The following is a 12,973-nucleotide window of genomic DNA, read 5'->3' as shown; positions in this document are numbered from 1 at the left end:
CCAAAGGTGCCTCGTTTGCCTGCTAGGAATCGCTCAAACGGGCACACGTCCCCGGCTCATTCCACCCCTGCACCCCCCAGGTACAACCCGCACAAGGCATTCTGCCGGGGCGAGGAGAACACCTGTGCTTCTGTCCCATTCCTGCTGCTTGCCCGGAGCTGGGCTGCCTGCGATGGGTTTTCAGTGTTTGCTACTTTCAGTGGGTTTAGCATGTGAGTGGCTGCGGGAGGGGAAACGAGAGTCGGAAAGTTGTATCCCGAGGGTTTAGCGAAGCATCAACCTCCACAGTCCCATGAAAGCCGTGGCAAATAAAGTATGTGAGGCGGTGCAGGGTGGTAGTTCACACTCCACTGCGTATGTCAGCCTGCAATGCAAGGATGGGGGTGCACCAGACGTCTCTTTTCCTTGCTCGCCTGGACCCAACCCCAGTGATGATAGGGGGGATTTCTGGTTGGCTGTACCAGGCCTGCTACCCAGCAGTGTCTTGAGCCCACTCCCAGTGAAAATTCGCACCCTTAGTCTCACAAATAGGGTGCAGGCCGTATCAGGCCATACTGGGGTTGGCATTAGCACCGCTCACCCCAGGGCCCTGGGCAGCAGACGGTTCAGTTACTCAGTTGGTTTTAAGAGCCATGGCAGGAGAGGGGAGGTAGGAGCCCCTTAAAACTGTATTGGGCACAGACAGGCTCTTGAGAAGTTTGATTTGTCCCATGGCCCCATCCCCACTCTGCCCCTTCCCCCAAGGCCTCACCCTCGTGCCCCCTCTTCCTGCACCCAGGGGGTCAGGGCCCACAGCAGGTGTGTAAGACTAAGTGACGCGTGTGTGTGTGACAGAGAGAGAGAGAGGTTAGATAATTTCTGTATTGATAAACGCAAGAGTTCAAAATGAGTCGGGCCTCAAAACTGTGAAACCCACTTAAAAATCATGAGACTTAAAATACTAAATGCAGAGTTTTTTATCTGCTGGTTTGTGAGCCTTTGGCGGTCATGGTTTGGAACCAGGAAGAGTAGTGTCATCCCCAGGGGGAGCCAACAGGGCCAGGGCAGAGAAGGGTGTACAGGTCTGGGGGGGGGCCGCAGGGGGGCCCAGGCCCAGGTGAGTTCAGTTTCAACAGCTGGGGGTGTGGTGCAGGGTATGGGGAGACTGAGGCACATGTGCTGGGCTGGGCTACCTACACTCAGACCCCTGGGTATAAACAGAGAGACTAAGCCTAAGCAATTGCTTGGGGCCCCCAGCAGCTCAAGGGGGGGGGGGGGCTAGTCCCTTTTTTTATTATAAGAACTTGTCTGTTTTAGTATTGGGGGAGGGGCCAAAAGGCAACTTGCGGGGAGGGAGAGGAAGAGATGGGGTGGGTCAGAGCCTCTCCGCAAGTTGGGGAGAGAGAGAGAGAGAGACAAAGACAGACACCCCCCCACCACCACCAGCGCCTGTCTTCCCACTTCCACATTGTAAGGTGGGGGGGAGGAGAAAAGGGGGGGCCTGAGGGGAAAGGGTGGTGCAGGGGGCAGGGCCCTGGTTCAGGCTCCAGTGGTTCCCCCCCCGCACCCCAACACACACACTTTTAGGTACTTCCACTGCCCCGGAAAGCCGAATGTGGGGGGACTGGGCTGTCGCCCCTCCGCAGCCAGCTGCTGCACACGGGGCCTGCCGGGGAGGGGCTGCGGCTCGCTGGGAAGCCGAGCCCGGGCAGCGATCGGGCTGCTGCTGCCGCCCCTCCCCAGCCAGGCTCTGCCCAGCAGCTGGCTATGGCCGCTTGCTCCCTGCCTGGGGCCTGGCTGCCCAGTCTCTGTGGCACAATCGGTTAGCGCATTCGGCTGTTAAGCGAAAGGTTGGTGGTTCGAGCCCACCCAGGGACGCGTACCTGCTTTGGGGGGGTAGGGATAGGTCAGTGGTTTGAGCATTGGCCTGCTAAACCCAACGTTGTGAGTTCAATCCTTGAGGGGGCCATTTGGGATTTGGGGCAAAAAGTGGGGATTGGTCTTGCTTTGAGCAGGGGGTTGGACAAGATGACCGGCTGAGGTCCCTTCCCACCCTGATAGTCTAGGAACAGGGGGAGGGGCGGAGCAGCAGGAGGACACAGCCCGGCCCCTGCCACCCACATGTCTGGAAGACGCGCCTAATAAGGTATCATACGTCACTTTGGGCCGGTTTCCCCGACAGTCTATAGCAGGGGTGGTCAAACTAGGACCCGCGGGCCAGGGGACCCTCCTGCCCGGCCCCTGAGCTGCTGTCCCGGGAGACTCGCCCACTTCCCCGCAGCCTCAGGCCAGGCGCTCTCCCCGGCAGCTGGCTACGCTGCACTGAGCCGCGTCGGGGGGGCTCCATCCCGCTCCCCGATGCGCCCCATATGGATCATTCCGTGACGGTGTCCCCGGATCTCGCGGCGTATGTAAGGAGGACCCCCACACCCAGCGCGAGCCATAAGCCCGGGAGGCAGCGGCACAAGAGCGGGGAGCGCTGCGGGATCCTGACCGGCTGGAGCCTCTGCTCTTCGCCCGCTCCCCGGGGGCAGACAGCTGGGTGTGTTTCCCTTCGGTGTTGCTGACCTGCCCAGCTGAGCGGGGCTGCAGCCGCGGGACCCTCTCCCCGAGCCTGGCGGCTCCCGGCGGAGCAGCCCGTCCCCTCGCTGCTCCCTCTGCCTGCCAGCCGGGGTCGCTCTGAGCCCGCTCCAGGGGACACGAGCCTGGGCGAGCTGCGAGCCGGGATCCAGGCGCCGGCTGCCCGCGGAGCGATCAGGGGCTGGGGGTCTCCATCAGCAGGTGAGGAGGGGCTGGTGTTGAGCACGGATTGGGAAGGGGGCGAGCAGGGAGGTGCCGGGTGGGGGGGGGAGGAGAAGACCTGGGTGGGTGCATCGATCACACTGGGGAACCCCGGGTCTATTGGGGAGGGGGCTGTGCGCTGACCAGATGGGGGAGGGGTCGGGCGGAGTCTATTGGGGAGGGGGCTGTGCTCTGATGGGGGGGGTATTGGGGAGGGGGCTGTGCGCTGACCAGATGGAAGGAGGGTTAAGGGGGGCAAAATAGGCGGGTAACCTGCAGGAGCTGAAGTTGCCTCCCGAGACAAGAGCTCCGCTGCTGGGCAGCAAATCACGAGCGCGGATCGTTTTGGGGTGGAAGGGGAAATGATTTTTCTCTGCAGTGAGGGAAGACGTCTCCGTTGGTCCCCAGGGCAGACTTTGTTTCTTTGTCTTTTAACTGATGGGCCAAAGTGTCCTAACGCCCCCTCTGAACTGCCCCCTCGGGAGCGTCGCGTGTCTCAGCCCGCCGTGTGGGGGGGTCCGGGGCTGACCCTCACTTGGGGTCCCAAGCGAGCCCTGGGGACAAGGCGCTGAAGGACGGGATCTTAGTGGAGGGCAGCTAAAGAGATTTTATTCTAGCAAAGCGCCAGCTCTCTGCCTGAAGCACCGATCTCCTGCCTGCTCTGAAATCCACCCGCTGACTTGGAGCCTTGACAGTTTGTGTGCCTCGGGGCGGGGGGGCCCCACAGGGCCATTTGGACAAGGGATTTCTGAGATCCCCTCCTCCCCCGAACAAAGCCCCCAACCAGCTAAAGTTGACCTGCTTTCCTTACAGCCGGGGCTGAGATCACTGCACCAGGGTTTTAAATGCATCCGATGCAGTGAGCTGTAGCTCCTGAAAGCTTATGCTCAGATAAATGTGTTGGTCTCTAAGGTGCCGCAAGTCCTCCTGTTCTGTTTTTAGAGGGCTGAGAGTTCTCCCAGCAGAGTGCAGGGCGTCCCCCAGCCCTTTGGGGGAGATCAAATGACCACGTTATGAACCACTTTGATTCGAGGTTGGCCGGCGGCTCAGCCGGTGTGAGACTCACACGCCAAGCAGATCACGCTGTGCCCCTGCAGGGAAAGAGGGGAAGGAGCCTGAAAGCTAGTTATGACGCCAGGGGGAATGGTCCAGCCATTGAACCACAGCGGGCACCATGAATTCATGCAGAACAGGTCCATCCATGGCTATGAGCCAAGATGGGCAGGGATGCTGTCCCTAGCCTCTGCCAGACGCTGGGAATGGGCAAGAGGGGATGGATCACTTGATGATTCCCTGCTCTGTTCATTCCCTCTGGGGCACCTGGCACAGGCCACTGTCGGAAGACAGGACACTGGGCTGGATGGACCTTTGGGCTGACCCAGTGTGGCAGGTCTTATGCTCTTAGGAGTTCAAATCCAACTCTTGGTAGGAAATTTGTATCTTAAAAAAAGGAGGCATCTTGCTCTAATCTGCCTCTCTCCAAGGATTTTTTTTATTATTATTATTATTATTTATTTTGGGGAAACTTAATCCAAAAACAGCAGAATACTCAGAAGGTGGTAACCCTGTCTTTGAAATGACAATGAATTCCACATGCAAATGCTTGCTGGGAGCGGAGGGTGAGAAGGACGGAAGAGTGGCTGGGAATAGGGGCAGAGAGGGGTTGAGGTTGGGGGCTAGGCGGGGTGGGGCACTGAGAAGGGAGGAGTGGGGGAGAGGGATGGGGACTGGGGGAGAATAGGAGCAGGGGTGTGTGGGCCGTGATCTGGCACCTCCCAGCCCATATATGGCTGACACCCCCATGGGATCTGGGAGCTGGAAGGCCTTGGCCTGCCCTTGAGGAGTCTGAGCCTGTTTCCCTAAAACTTCCCATGTGTGCCTGTCCCTTGTGCGAGTGCCAGGATCTGGGGGAGGGCCCTGGCCAACTCTGTAGTTCTGACCCCACCCTCTGTGCCCTCCATCCTCATGTGAGCATGGTTCTGGGGAGCCATTGCTTTTGAGGGAGGGTCCCGAGCCCCCTCCCTCCCAATGATCCTCGACCCCCTCATGTGAGCTGGGCTCTGTGGGTCCCTGCCCCTCTGGGGATGTCTGAGCACCTCTTCCTGCACCTCCTGTGAGCCAGTATGTGGGGAAGTCCTACCACTGTGGGTGTGGAGAGGAGAACAGGCATACTGGGAGCATGCACCAAGAACACACCGCTGACACCAGGGTGAGGAGTTGAGTACGGGCACGCTTGGTGCATATCCCAGGCTCTCCAGCAGTGGAGATGAGAATATCCATGGCCATGAATGGAGCAGTTCCAGAATATCGAGTTCAGCAAATCTCAAACACCTAAAAGCCAGGAAATACAGGTACGTGCCCAGGTAGCCGTAACTCCGCCCTCTGAGTGGTGTCCCAACAGGTCCATCATACGCTCACACTCGGCCTTTTCACTGTCATGGGCAGGAGCTGCCTCCGCTTGCCCCGTGCTCAAACACTACGCATAATCCCTGCACAATACTGCACATGTGAAATGTACCAGCCACTTCCCACTCACTCACTGGGTACCATCTAACCTTAGACTTTCCCTTACCCACCATTCAACCCACAGCCTGCTCTGGCATCCCACCTCACTGCTGCCAATCCCCATGGCAAGACCCCCCAGTGCCTTGCTACTGAGACAACATACACAAGTTTGCAACAAAATGAGGCAGACTGGATCCTCAAGGTACAATGCTTCCTGCGCTTTGATGGGGTGGGGGCAACCCCTGGTTTCCTCGTAGCCCAGTCACAGCTCGGACACTCCTCAAACTAACGCCTATCACCTCTCTCGACCTGCCCCACCCTTCAGTACAGCTACAGGTCCCACGGTGAGTGCAGCTGCTGTACATGCCGATAATCCCAGTGCCTATTGCCTGCTCCAGGGAGCAGAGTTGAGGTTGCCTGGGCATGGACCGTAACTCTGTAATTCCCAGGTTTCTGGTGCTTGAGTTTTGCTGATGCCCACCTTCTGGAAGGGAAGGAGCTGTCCCTGCCCGGCAAGCCGGACCTCTGCCTGCATGAAGTCTCTGCTGTTTAACTGATTTCAGATTCCTGCCCCTGGTTGGAGCTGAATTCACACTGCTGTGGGGTGGCGGTGGGGACAGTCTCTCAGAGCCCCACAAGTCTAGTCCATCCCAGCGGCCTTTCAACCCTCTGGCTCTCTGTCTGTGCATGCTCAGTGTAGTCCAGGGGTCCTCAAACTGGGGGTCGTGGGGTTTTTACATGGGGGGTCACGAGCTGTTGGACTCCACCCCCAAACCCTGCTTCATCTCCAGCCATTATAACAGTGTTAAATATATTAAAGTGGTTTTTAATTATTAATGGGGGGGGGGGGGGTGTTGTACTCAGAGGCTTGCTGTGTGGAAGGGGTCACCAGGACAAAAGTTGGAAAACCACTGGATAATCCATTTGGTTCTTGGGCTGGAGGCACAACCCTAAAAGGAGAAGCACACGCTTTTGCTTCTCGTGTTCTCCGTTTTGGTCCGGCTGGTGGGGCTGCAGGGGTAGCTGCTGCCCCTGTCCCAGGCTGGGTAGGGGGAAGGGAGGGACAAGGACCCTGGGCTGGAAGCACTGGGAATGAATTCTCAGCCAATCAGATTGTGGGGCATGACACCAGGAGCATGGGCGAGGGTCTGAAGCCAGAGAACTGGGTGGGGAATGGAGGGGCAACAGCTCCGGAGCCCATTGCGGTGGCATTGGGACAGGGATGCTTGGGAGAGACACCACTGGTCACAATCCTGTAAGCGGGGACTGGATGAACACGAGTGAATGTCACCACATGCCTGAGGGATCCCAGCAGGCCAGGGCCAAGGACTGAAGTGAGATCCCTCTATCTGGTCCCTCCAGGGCCTGGTGAGGGGATATAAGGGGGGAATCCTGATACGGGGACCCCACAACTGGTTCTAAACAAAGAAGGCAATGTCTTGACTGACAGGTCTGGGAGGAACTGTCCGAGCTCCCCTTAGAGAGAAGCTTGCCACGTTCAGACAATCTGCATGGGGCCAGGAGGTGACCAGCCCTGCAAACCAGCTGCCAAGCCACCCCAGAGTGGCCTGATCCCAACCCAGTGCTTGCCTGGAGCCCAGATGGAGCCAGCAGCTTCTCCCTCTGCCGAGGCACCGCAGCCCACAGGGCATCTTCATGGCAGGGATGGGCCTGGCACAGCCCCAGGTACCGCACTTCTCTGCCCAGGACAGGGAGAGGCTAAACACGGACCCTGCAGGGCTGAGCAGCGGCAGGTGCAGCTGGCTGGTCCCTGTGCGGATCCCCCGATTGGGATCTGCTGCAGCTGCTCTTTGGGGGACAGGGAAGGGGCCCTATGGCCAGGCAGGGGGCGCAGCTGTGTGTGCAATGGGTGCAGGGGCTGGAGTTGGGGGGGAGGTTGTGGGAACTGGGGTGGGTGAGATGGGGGATTTCACAGCAGCTGTAACTAGTGGACTGAAATGGTTCAATTGACTTTTTTTTAGGAAAAATTGGGTGTTTGATTCAACGCAAGTTTTTGTGGAAATTGTCGGCTTTAATAGAAAACATTCACTGTCTTCCTGGAAAATTCAAAAACCAAAAATTGTTCTGTTTTCAATCATTCTGGACTAATTTTTTCTGATTCTGGTAGAAGATTTTGGTGGGGTTGGCCATTTTTGTCAGAAGTTTTTCTTGTTCTAGCCCTCCTGGATGGGGAGAAAAGCTTGAAAAGGTGACCCCTAAGGGCTCCACCACCAGGAGATCAAGAATAGAACCCAAAGTTGTTTTCAAAATCTCCCCTTGTTTAAGCCAATCTGATGGTTTTGCGGGGCTCTGACTTGTGATTTTTTGGTCACTGGGGGTTGGCCACATGGGCTAGAACCAGCTTGACCAGGATCCAGATGTTAACCCCAGTGTAGAGGGCCCTGGCAGTGGCCCATACCCATCAGCTGTGGGGGACAGGAGAGAGCTTTGATGTGTTCCCTGAAGTTCAAATTAGCAAGAGAAGCGGCCGGGGAGATGCATTATAAACTGGGAGATCAGTGACATTCAGGGTGAGGCAACATTGAAAATACTCAGTGGTTTTACAGTCGCTTTGCTCTGACACTCTCAGCCCTGGTGGAGCAGAGCCCCTGGCCCTTCCCTGAACACACCCACAGATACCCCTGCAATGGGGGTCCAGAGCTAGGAGCGGGGCAGGGGGACCCCTGGGCACCAACTCCTCACCGCACTCTCCTCTCCCTGTTCTCTCTCTCTCTCTCCAGATCCAGCCAGCCGGAGCGGGGTGGAAGCTCCTCCCGCCCCACAGGGACCCCTTGCTGCAGCTGTCGTGAGTAAGTGTTGGGGAACGAACCCCTCTCCCAGGCTGGGATCTCGGTGTCTGGGGTGGGGGGATTTGCTGGGGGGTGTCTCTGTTCTGCGCTCTCACAGCCCCGCTTTCCTCTCTCTGTTAAATCTCCTGGGGTGGGATCCACCTTCCACCCCTTCGCTGACCTGCCTGTGCCCCTCTGCTCTCTCTGCCAGGCCCCTGCCTTCGCTTGGAGCTCTCGCCGGGGAGGGGCTGCTGCTGCTGACTCTGCTCTGAGCTCTGCCTGAGGATGGGGGAGATGCACTCGGCCCCTGGAGGGGTCAGGAACTGAAGGTAGAGAGCATCTCACAGGGGTTGCCTGGTAACTAGTTCATGGTTTGAGATTGTCTAGCTCACCTTTTGTCCAACTGGGATTCCTGACCCAAAAGGGGGTTGCCAGGCTATGGAGGGGGGAGGGGGGGGTCAAGAGATCACAAAAATATTCTCGGGGGGGGCAGGAGGGGAAGAGGGCTACAACAGCTGCCCCTCTCCAGCTGCCCAGCTCTGAGGGCAGTGCCCCTCCCGTAGCAGCCCAGAAGTGAGGGTGGCAATACCATGCGTATGTTTCTATGAGTCCGTACAGTAACTTGCTATGACTGTTTGGGCGTTGGGGGATTGTCATAGCCTGAAATATTTTCAAAGTGGGGCCAGCAAAAACAAAAGTTTGAGAAGCCCGGGTCTAGCTTATTCTGATACCTGTTGCTCCCAGCCTTCCCCCAGCTGGTTTTATAGAGCTGGTGAGGCTCTTCCTCCCCATCTAGTGTCCGATGATAGTAAAGCAAGAGGGGAAAAAGTGATCCAGGCAACTACAGACCCATTCATCGAAGCCTAGCTGAGTAGTAGGCAAGGGGCTGTAGAACGCACTGTGAGGGAAGGATGATGAAATTCATGGAGGTAAATGGCAAGGGGGATGTAACCAAAGGTAGATGGGACCAGACTAACCCGAGTTCCGTCTCTGAGACGAGAACTGATTGTTCAGACAAGGGAAATGCAGCAGATCTAATATACTTGGACTTCAGTAAAGCATTTGATATGGTACCACATGGGAAATAATTAGCTAAATTAAAGAACTATAGGACCAGAGGGAGGTTCCTAATGGAGTTCTTCAAGGATCTGTTTTGGGATCCATCTTCATTAATCTCTTTACTAATGGTGTTAACATGAAAAGTAGGAGAGTGATAACAAAACTTACTGATGATAAAAAGCTGGGAAACGTGGTCAGTACAGAGGAGGGTCGGAATCTTACACAGGAAGATCTGGATGACCTTGTAGACTGGAGTAACAGAAAAAAGATGAAATTTAATAGTACGGGGTGCAAGATCCTGCACTTAGGGTCTAATCATAAGAATTTCTGCTATATGCTGGGGGCTCATCAGTTGGAGGAGACAGAGGAAGGGCGAGACCTTCATGAGTTGGTCGATTACAGGACGATGGAGCCACCAATGTGATGTGACCCATGAAGAAGGCAAATGTGACTCTAGGATGTATCAGCTGAGGCATTTCCAATAGAGATAGAGAAGCATTAATGACTTTGTACATGGCACTGGGGGGCCCTCATCTGGAATGGAGGGTCTGTCCTATGAGAGGAGAAAGGGAGAGCTGGGCTGGTTTAGTCTAGCAAAAGGAAGGCTGAGAGGGGATCTGATGGCTCTCTATAAATACATTGGGGGGTAGACACCAGGGAGGGTGAAGAGCTGTTCTACATAAAGGACAGTGTAGACACAAGAATAAATGAGGATCAACTGGCCAAGAACAAGTTCAGGCTGGAGATTAGAAGGTTTCTAACCATCCGAGGAGGGAGGTTCTGGATCAGCTTCCAAAAGGAGTTGTGGAGCAAACAGCTTTGGACACATTTGAGTGTGATTTGCATGACAGGGTTGCTTGTGGTGGTGGGGGTTGGGCTGGCCAACTCTGGGGTCTTTTCTGGCATATGTCTTATAGTCCCAAGTCTCATGATTCAGGGCTTCAGCTGGTCACCTGCAGGGGTCAGGAAGGGACTTCTCTCCCCCGCCCTCCCATTTATTCTGGGTTGGGGGCAGTGTTTGTTGTTTCCATCCTCTGAAGCATCAGAGTTAGCCCTGGCTGGAGGTGGGACACTGGATGGGGTGGGCCAGTGCTCTGGAGTGGAACCAAGCTTTCTTTCTCTCAGGAGCTTGGGTGGCTGGGTCACATGCTCAGGGTCTCAGTTATTGCCATATGTGGGGTTGGGAAGGAATTTTCCTTCAGATCAGATTGGCAGGGAGCTAGGGAGTGTTTAGCCTTCCTCTGCAGTGTGGGGGGCAAATCGTTTGCTGGGACCAACTGGGTATCTCTCCCTTAATCAGTTCTGTTAGAGGCACCTGCTTTCCAGTTCCAGAGGTCACTGATCAGCCCCAGCAGACGACCCCCAGCCAGGGGGCACTGGGAAGTTCATTTTTAAGAGGATTTCATGGCTCATGATGAACTGGGCATGCAGATCCCTTAGGTAGCTCTGAAAATCGCTTCCTGGGGAAAGAAGATACCTGGCTAGTGGGGCAGGAAAAAAAAAAACAAAAAGGAAAAAAAAAACCCAAACCCCACACCTCCCCCATTTTTTTGATGGCTTAAAATATTGAGTAAAATACTTCCCCTGTGGCCTGTGCAGTGCAAGAAAAAGCCTCTGGCAACCCTGTGGTGCTGTGAATGGGTTTGGCTGTCATGGGCGTACAATGGGCATGTTACTGATGAATGGTGAAGCCTTGAGTTATAGAATCACGGACTTGTAGGACCGGAAGGGACCTCAAGAGATCATCCAGTCCAGTCCCTGGCACTCATGGCAGGACTAAGGATTATCTAGAGCATCCCTGACAGGTGTTTATCTAACCTGCTCTTAAAAATCTCCAATGATGGAGATTCCACAACCTCCTTGGGCAATTTATTCCAGGGCTTTTCCTAATGTCCAACCTAAACCTCCCTTGCTGCAGTTTAAGCCCATTGGTGCTTGTCCTGGCCTCAGAGGCTAATGAGAATTTTTTTTCTCCCTTCTCCTTGTAACAACTTTTTAGGTACTTGAAAACTGTTAAAATGTCCCCTTTCAGGTTTCCCTTTTCCAGACTAAACAAACTCAATTTTTTCAATCTTCCCTCAGAGGTCATGTTTTCTAGACCTTTCATCATTTTTGTTGCTCTTCTCTGGACTTTCTCCAATTTGTCCACATCTTTCCTGAAATGTAGCCCCCAGAACTGGACATAGTCCTCCAGTTGAGGCCTAATCAGCATGGAGCAGAGCGGAAGAATGATGTCTCGTGTCTTGCTTACAGTACTCCTGCTCATACATCCCAGAACGATGTTCGCTTTTTTTGCAACAATGTTACATAGACTGTCATCAAATGTCTTTTTGAGGTTATGGAGAAGAAGAATCAGGATTAGTAAAACCGTTGTTTATATTTGATAAGCATTTATGAGACTTTAGGACGGGTGCAATTTCTATAAAATTGGCATAATGGCTGTTGATGGAGCCTCACAGGTGAACTCCATCTCCATAGAGATCACTCCAAGTGCGTGTCAGAGGAACCCACTTACCGCCCCACTGTGTATCCTGTATCTGCCACAGAAGGAGTGACGAGAATCAAGAGTTGTCCGGGGTAACCTAGGGCCATAACCGCAGGGGGGTGAGGTGGGATTGAGGAGTATTGACAAACCTATGGTGGGGGGAGCCGAGGCCTGGAATAGCCGGGAGATGCAGGTTGGGCTTGAGGGGCAATGAGGTGTTTGTCTACACTGAGACAGCTCATAGCCTGACATGGTTGTCCAATTTGGTTCCTTGTTCAATCTTTTTGCCTTCATCCGTCTGCCTGCATGGGCAGCACAAACCTCCCTGCACTCGGCCCTTTAACCCGGCCGTGGGGCTCTGTGCTTGGATTGTAGATTTCAACCATGCTTCGTGCCTTGCTGTGAACATCACGTTGCAGCTGCCATTGGGAGATGCTGTTAGGGGTCACTACAGAGCAGCGGATGGCCAAAGAGCCAGTCCCCTGCTCCCAACAGAGCCCCAGGATGACCCTGAGAGCAGCGACGTGGAGGAGATGGAAGTGGAGGAGATGGGAGAACAAGAGGACGAGGAGATGGACGTGGATTAGGACATCGCTCTGAATGTGATCTGTATAGTGCTATATGTACATATGGACCATAGGATGTGCCCATTAGGAGGGGCACTGTTTACACATCTAGACCTCTCTCAGGGATTTTTTAAAATGTATTTTATTATTACATTCTCCTTTGCACTTACGAGCTTAGCTAGGATAAGGTCCGTGATTCTGAAGCCTAGCAGGAGGGTTACAATAGCTGGAGTGGGGGTGCAACAGTGGGCATATCTCTGTAAACACTCCTGACTGTGCAAAGCTGTTTGAAAGGTGGATTCTTGTTCTTGAAACGCTGGAGATGAGAGCTGGTCGAAGTGTTTCAATGGTTTTCAATAAAAAGCTTTTTTCCCTTTTCAACAGCGAGATTTTTCATGCACAGTTGTCGGCCTTTTTGTTTGTTTGCCAAAACTAAATATTTTAATATTTTTTGATAATTTCCGAAACGCAGAGCAAAAATACTGGTTTGCTGAAAAAGTGGATTTTTGGCAAACAAAATAAATAACTGTTTTGGATTAAACATTTGAACAAAAATGAAGAAAAGTGGGTTTGTTTCAAACACGTTGAAATGAAAACAACTTTGCCATTTTGCATGAAAATGGCTTTTTGTATTTTGACCAGCTCTACTAGAGGCCACACTGTTAACAGTCTTCGTCTTTTTAAAATATATATCCTAGCAGGGGCATTAAAACCTGGCATTGGGATCTGAATGCACTGTGATTTGTACGTATGTGCAGTATTCCTACATATCAGACGTTTCTATTCTTCTGATGATTTATGACGCTGGA

The 12,973-nt window shown here is 54.0% G+C and overlaps 1 long non-coding RNA gene and 1 other non-coding gene across 2 annotated transcripts; both read left to right on the top strand.

Moving 5' to 3' along the window:
• The first annotated feature begins 1,783 nt into the window (after window positions 1–1,783).
• Window positions 1,784–1,857, top strand: TRNAN-GUU (transfer RNA asparagine (anticodon GUU)). The gene has a single exon. It is a non-coding gene; the product is annotated as a tRNA-Asn (tRNA).
• Window positions 1,858–8,005: 6,148 nt separating this feature from the next.
• LOC141998806 (uncharacterized) lies at window positions 8,006–12,478 on the top strand. Its single transcript, XR_012641925.1, has 3 exons — window positions 8,006–8,075; window positions 8,266–8,383; window positions 11,974–12,478. It is a non-coding gene; the product is annotated as an uncharacterized LOC141998806 (long non-coding RNA).
• The last annotated feature ends 495 nt before the right edge of the window (window positions 12,479–12,973 follow it).

Source organism: Natator depressus, chromosome 14 (assembly GCF_965152275.1).
Source record: "Natator depressus isolate rNatDep1 chromosome 14, rNatDep2.hap1, whole genome shotgun sequence".
NCBI lineage: Eukaryota > Metazoa > Chordata > Testudines > Cheloniidae > Natator > Natator depressus.
This window is presented reverse-complemented; position numbering and strand designations above follow the sequence as displayed.